The following is a 7,188-nucleotide window of genomic DNA, read 5'->3' as shown; positions in this document are numbered from 1 at the left end:
CAAAACTGGTACTTGCTGGGTGTGGAATTGCACGCCTTTAATCCCGGCACTCGGGAGGCAGAGGTAAAAGGATCGCCATGAGTTTGAGGCCAGCCTGAGACAACATAGCCTGCGCCAGAGCAAGACCCTACCTTGAAAAAGAAAACCCTGATACTTATGTGGAACATTTTTCTGTTAAAATATGCCAGTTAGTCAGTTTCTTGGTATCTGATTGCTCCTTCCTTTAGAATGATTTGTACAATGAAGAAGAGAAGAAAAGAGTGTCACATGCCTGAAATCTTAGAAAATCTGGGAAGTGTAGCCACCGCTCATGAACTCTGGGATAGTCTATCCATACTCTCAACTGCGCTTACTTCCAAGAGACATGGGGCATGAGAGAAAGGCAAGTCTCAAGTATCCAAAATGTCCAGCACTTACCACTGCCCCAAAACTAAGGCCACAAAGTGGAAGACAAAAAGTTCTAGGAAGCCGGGCATGGTGGTGCATATCTTCAATCCCAGCACTCACTCATTCGGGAGGCAGAGGAAGGAGGACTGCCATGAGTTCAAGGCCACCCTGAGACTACATAGTGAATTCCATGTCAGCCTGAGCTATAGTGAGAACCTACCTTGAAAAAAAAAGTGCTAGGAAAACCTTCACCCTTTGTGATCTTTTGTTATCTCCCTTGAATAAGCCAAAATTCAATATTAAACACCAAGCACCTGGGCTATATAATGTATCTATCATTTATGATGCTATGCTAAGAAAGCATTAATCTCAGCACTGGGTAGGCAGGGGGCTGAGAATTCCAAGCCAGCGTGGGCCCCATACAACCACCCTGTCCATAAAAGGAGGGGAGAGGAGGGAGAAAGGAAGAGAGAAAAGAAGACAGGAAGAGAGAAAGGAAAGGAAGATGGAGGAAAACAAAATAGAAAAGAGAGGAAGAACAGAGAGAAGAACATAATACCAACTACCATATGAAATACTGAAATTAAGACAACTGATCTCAGTGTTGAAAGAAAAGAGCCATGACCCAAATTCAAAGGAAGATGCAAGAGGTTGATTCTAAACAGGATCATGTATGAGCCTGGAAAATTCCCATTTAAAGCCACTGAAATGCCACCATGGAAGATTCGTTTCTTCAAAGTAATTTTTTATTATGCAAATGCCCTAGGGCTGTAATTACCATTAGCCTCTGTCAGGAATTATTAATTCGCAGTATGAATCGGTATAATTTTATTACTCTACCTAACCCACTGAAATGCGAGCACCTAAGGAGGCAGGAGTGTTGAAAGAGAGGAAAAGAGGACTTCCAGAGGCCTGGCCAGGATGGAGGCTGCGCTGCAGAGAAGCATCCTGCATTTGGCCTTTTGGAAGTCTAAGACAGGAACTGCCCAAGGGAAGTATGAGCAGATAAAAGGGCAACTTCATCCTGTCTCCCAGGACAAACAGCAATCAATTTGAAAAATACGGAATATAGTCTGGGGATATATAAACAAATATGAATAGTATAGCATATATAAATATAACATATAAATAAATCAGTAATACCCAAGAAAATTACGCTAATTGCATGATTTCTAGTTAAGAAATTTCTTCAGTTTTAGCCATAGTTATCTCTTCAACATACAGAATGTCATTGCTTAATGTATGTGGTTGTAATTGCTGTCCTGTTTTAAAAAGCAAATTGTCAGATTGTTTTCAAGAAATTATCCCCACTGCTAGAGGAAGTAGCAACATGGATACATCTTTCAGTTGCTCGTTTGATTATGATGAATTAACTTGGATGCCTTCTTTCAATCCTTTCAAACCTTGGAAATATTTTTTACAATGGCCACATTAGTAATACTGTTATCTGGTGTTTTCCACTCAAAGCTTATGATCAAACACAAAACACTATATACTCCAACTACAGGTTTGGAATTTATGCTGTTGTCTGTTCATATGACATATTTTACAGTTTTACAAAACTTTAACCTCATCTGTCAACAGCAGGTTGTAACACTTCTGTCATTTTTTGGTATGAAGGAATCTTTAGATAAAATTGGGTCAGTTCTTATGTCTTTGGTTTCCTTCCATAACAATATTCACCCTTCATCCTCCCTATTCTCAGGCAGTTTACATGATCAAGAAATAAAAGAAGCCGGGTGTGGTGGCACACTCCTTTAATCCCAGCACTCGGGAGGCAGAGGTAGGAGGATCGCTGAGAGTTCGAGGCCACCCTGAGACTACATAGTGAATTCCAGGTCAGCCTGGACTAGAGTGAGACCCTACCTTGAAAGAACAAAAATAAATAAGTAAATAAGTAAAAGAAATAAAAATAATTCTGCCAAGAGCAGACTGGAAGTCCAAACACACGCTTCAATGACCAGAATGTGAGCAAAGACCAGAATCACATCTGCATCTCTGCATGCTTCCCAGGAAATCCTGAAAATGACCAGCTTTACTAAATATTAATTAAACAAAAACAGTGTGTCTTCCAACTAATTAGGCTTTATTAGAGTTGGACGAAATTGGTGAAATGCATAGTGGAGGTGAAAGCTAGGGCTTCACCTATGGGCTTGCCTGCCTTCAAAGCCCTCTAGCCTTGAGTCAAGCCCCTAGCCTGAAAAGTAAATTGTGTGTGTGTTACGCTGTGAGTGAGGGTGTGCGTGTCGCTGCGCACATGAGGTCAGAAGACAGCTCTCAGGAGTTGGCCCCACCTTGCACCTCCTTTGCGGCAGAGTTCCCTCATTGTGGCTGCCACTGTTCTTGTCTGCGTGTGCCACAAGCTTCTGGGAACCTCTGCCCTGGCTGTCAGCTGGGATTACAGAAATCCCCTAAAGCTTCTGCTTTGTTGTTTGGTTTTCACACGGGCCCTGTGGATCCCAACCTGGGCCCTGAGCATCAAGCATTTTTCCACAGTTCCTGAAGTAAATTGTTTTAAATATTTTATTTATTATTTGAGAGAAGGGGGGGGCAGATAGGAAATGGGTGCACCAGGGCCTCTAGCCACTGGAAACAAACTCCAAACCCATGTACCACCTTGGGCATCTGTCTTATATGGGTACTGGGGAATTGACCCCAGGTCCTTAGGCTTTACAGGCAAGCACCTTAAGTGCTGAGCCATCTCTCCAGCCCTGAAATCAGTTTTAAAAATATTTTCCTTATTTATTTGAGAAAGAAAGAGGCAGATTAAAGAGAATGGGTGTGGCAGGGTCTGTAGCCACTGCAGAAGAACTCCAGATGTATACACCACCTTGTGCATGTGGCTTACATGGGTCCTGGGGAATCAAGCTTGGGTCCTTAGGCTTTGCAGGCAAGCACCTTAATGCAAAGCAATCTTTCCAGTCCCCTGAAATAAATTGCATAGAATATCTTTAAACTTTAAAGCACCTGAGGGCCTTGGGTTACATGCATTCCAGAATAGCGATGAGTGCAGCCTAACTCATTTGTAGATGAGAATGTCATAATGCAATGTCAAAAAGTTGCACACCCCTGCTTTGCCACACTTATGCAGATACTAAAATTCATGATAGTGGATACAGTCTGGATGTTTCTGTCCTCTTCAAATGCATGCTATTAGGAATTAGGACTTCAGGAGGGGACTAGGTCACAAGAGTGGAGCACTCATGAATGGGACCAGTGAGTCCCAAGGGAGCTCACCTGCCCCTTCTATTGAAAGGGCCAAAGGACAAGGTGCCATCTATGAGAAAGCATAAACTCACCAAATACTCATCTTCAGTCACCCTAATTTTAGGGCCTCGTGCCTCCAGAACTGTGAGAAAGAACCATTTCTTGTTTATATTACATAGTCTATGATACTGTTGTTATAGCAACCCAATGACAATGGTTTTTCTTAGCATTTTGCTTTTTTATTTCTTTATTTATTTTGCTAGCCCAGGCTGGAGTTCACTGTGTAGTCTCAGGGTGCCCTCAAACTCACAGTGATCCTCCTACTACTATCTCCCAAGTACTGGGATAAAAGGCACAGGCCATCACGCCTGACTCTCAACATATTTCTTCTTTCAACAATAGTAGCCAGGGCTGGAGGAATGGCTTAGTGGTTAAGGCATTTGCCTGCAAAGCCAAATGACCCAGGTCTGATTCCCAAGGACCCACATTAGCCAGATGCCCAAGTGGGCTCACACATCTGGAGTTTGTCTGCAGTGGCTGGAGGCCCTGGCAGGCCCATTCTCTCTCTGTGTCAAATAAAAATAAAATATTTTTTTAAAGAATAGTAGCCAGATAGAAGTGCAGTGGGACTGACACAAGATTTGTCCATACAACAAAGTTTCTAATTAGTTAAAAAAAAGAAATAAAAGTAGTCAGATGTGGTGGCTCTTGCTTGTAACCCCAAGTACTTGGAAAGCAGAGACAGGATTGCTGTGAATTTGAGGCCAGCCTGTATCACATGAGTTCTAGGCCAGCCTAGGCTACAGTATGAAAAAAAAAAGACCTGTCTCAAAAAGCCAAAAGCAAACAAAAGCATGGTATGTAGCTTTAATATTTCTTCATATTATTTTTCTTGAACCCAATATTTGAAAAGGGTTTTATCCACTTACGTTGTATCATAGTAAGACAATTTTCTACAATTAGAAATCTGTGGTAAACTCAAGGCAGATAATTGTGACAGTGGAATTGCTTTTATGCCATTATATGCCATATTCTGTGCAGGTATTTTATAGTCACTGGAAGATCAAGCAAAACAAAACACCTTTAAAAAAATCTTTTGATGGGCTGGGGAAATGGATTAGCATTTAAGGCATTTGCCTGCAAAGCCTAAGGACCCCAGTTCAATTCCCCAGGACCCAAGTTAGCCAGATGCACAAGGGAGTGTGTATGTCGAGTTCGTTTGCAATAGGTGGAGGCCCTGGTGTGCCCATCCTCTCTTTCTCTCTGCCTCTTTCTCTATCTCTCTCTCTTTCTCTCAAATAAATAAATGAAATATTAAAAAAAACCTTTTGACAATTTTCATATATGTACACAATGTATTTTTGTTTGGGGAGGGTTGTTCTTTTGTTTTTTGAGGTAGGGTCTCACTCTTGCCCAGGCTGACCTGGAATTCACTATGTAGTCTCAGGCTGGCCTCAAACTCGCAGTGATCCTCCTACCTCTGCTTCTAAGTGCTGGGATTAATGTTGACCGCCACCACTCCAGGCCACAATGTATTTTGATCATAATCTCTTCCCAATACTTTCCCTTGTCCCCTTTACTCTATTCCCTTTCCATGAAGCTTCTTATTTCCAACGATTCCCTCTTCTACTTTGACGTCATTTCTTTTCCTTTGCCCTCTTCCATGTCCAAATGCTGATGAGCTCAATATTGTGCAGCTCTTGTGCAGGTAACAACAGCAGCTGTGAAGTCATAAGTGCAGCTGTCACTTCATGTCTGATGACAGCTTCCAAAGCACTCCTCTCCCTCTTCTGGCTCTAACGTTCTTTCTACCCCTTCTTCTGCAAGGTTCTTTGAGCCTTGGAGGGCATGATAGAGATGTCTCATTAAATGTCTGAATTTGTAACAGTCACTTACTCTCAGCTCTTTGACAAGTTGTGAGTCTCCCCAATAGCCACCACCATCTGAAAAAAGAAGCTTCCCTGAGCAAAAGTGAGAGCAAAGATAATCTACTGACATAAATATTTAGAGAACTTTTCTTTTTTCTTTTTTCGTTTTAGGTTAATGAGATAGAGTCTCATTCTGGCCAAGGCTGACCTGGAATTCACTATGTAGTCTCAGGGTGACCTCCAACTCACAGCAGTCAGTCCTTCCACTTCTGCCTCCCGGCCTTAGAGAATAATTTGATGGGCACAAAATATGCACTTAGTCAAACAACAGTATTAGCTTCCCCTACTTATGGGAAACTGCCTTTTTAAATATAGAACAGCTAATGTACATGTACTCATTTTTAGATTAATTCACTTAACTGTCTGGAATGCCCTGCCCTGTCTTTGAAAAAAAATTACTTCTTTATTTGAAAACATAGAGAGAAGAGAGACAGAGTCAATGTTCCAGGGCTACCAGCCACTGCAGACGGACTCCAGATGCATGCTCCACTGTGCATCCGGCTTTATGTGGATACTGGGGAATCAAACTTGCGTTATTAGACTTTGTAGGCAAAGACTTTAGCCACTCAGCCATCCTCAGTGAGAAGGTATGTGTCTACCCTGATTTGTTACTAAGCCATAAACATGACAACACTGCATGTAGGCCCAAAAATAGGACCTGAGGGAATTGTTTGAAGACTAAAGAGAGAGAAGACATAAACATGGTATACTGATTTAAATACAGAGTGAGTTCAAAGTCCCGAACCTGCACATTCTGGTGCTGTTCACATGTATTGCTTTTACTCAGCCCATGCTTAGGCAGGGCCACAAAGAAGTCACCATTTGCCTTCTTTTCTCAGAGAAGTCTAGTTTCCCTTTGTCTTTCTGTCATCTTCCATCCAGGCAGACTGGACCAGTTAAGTCTGCTGGGAATGAACACCTTGTTCTCTTCCTGTCTGAAAGTTAGCCAGATGCTCACAGGCAAGCTGATACTTGGATTTACACAGTAATGGCTCAACGCAGTTGATACTGGCTATTTCTGGTTCTTATGTTTCTGCCATTATGTCAGTCAAGTTTCTTGATCAGAACCAATAGAAAGGCACTAGAGAGCTAATAGAATGGGTATATAATTATAAGATGGGATTTATAACGTTAGCTTACACAGACTGGAATAGCGCCACAGTGACCAGCTACAAGCTAGAGAGCCAGGGAAAACCACGAGTTGCTCATTGCAAGGAGAAGAGATGCCATGACCACTGTCTGAGGCTAAAGGCCTGGAGGGAGAGTCTCTGGTGAGTCTGAATTCAAGGCTGAAGAATCCCAAGGCTCGGGCCTAGGGCTACTAACAGCAATAAACACCGCATCCACTCAAGATCACAGAGCGTCCCCACTTTCTGTCCTATGCAGACCCGTCCCCAGCCTATCGGGTGGTGCTTGTGCAGCCACGTGCGTCAACCCTACTCTGTTCACTGACCCATAGGGTAGGTATGGTACCCATCTTCGAAAAACCCTCATAGACACACCCGGAAGTTTGTTTACAAGGCTTCCCTCAAACTAGCCAAGACAGTCATAAATATCTCTGGTCACTTGAAGCCATCCTTGTCACCATGTGAATCTGCTGACACAAATATGTCCAAATATTAATTCTGTTCCATTGTGTGTGTTAACTACAGCTCTGCCCAGCTCC

The sequence above is a fragment of the Jaculus jaculus genome, chromosome 1, assembly GCF_020740685.1.
Source record: "Jaculus jaculus isolate mJacJac1 chromosome 1, mJacJac1.mat.Y.cur, whole genome shotgun sequence".
NCBI lineage: Eukaryota > Metazoa > Chordata > Mammalia > Rodentia > Dipodidae > Jaculus > Jaculus jaculus.
The sequence above is the reverse complement of the archived record's forward strand: the minus strand, read 5'-3'. Positions refer to the sequence as shown.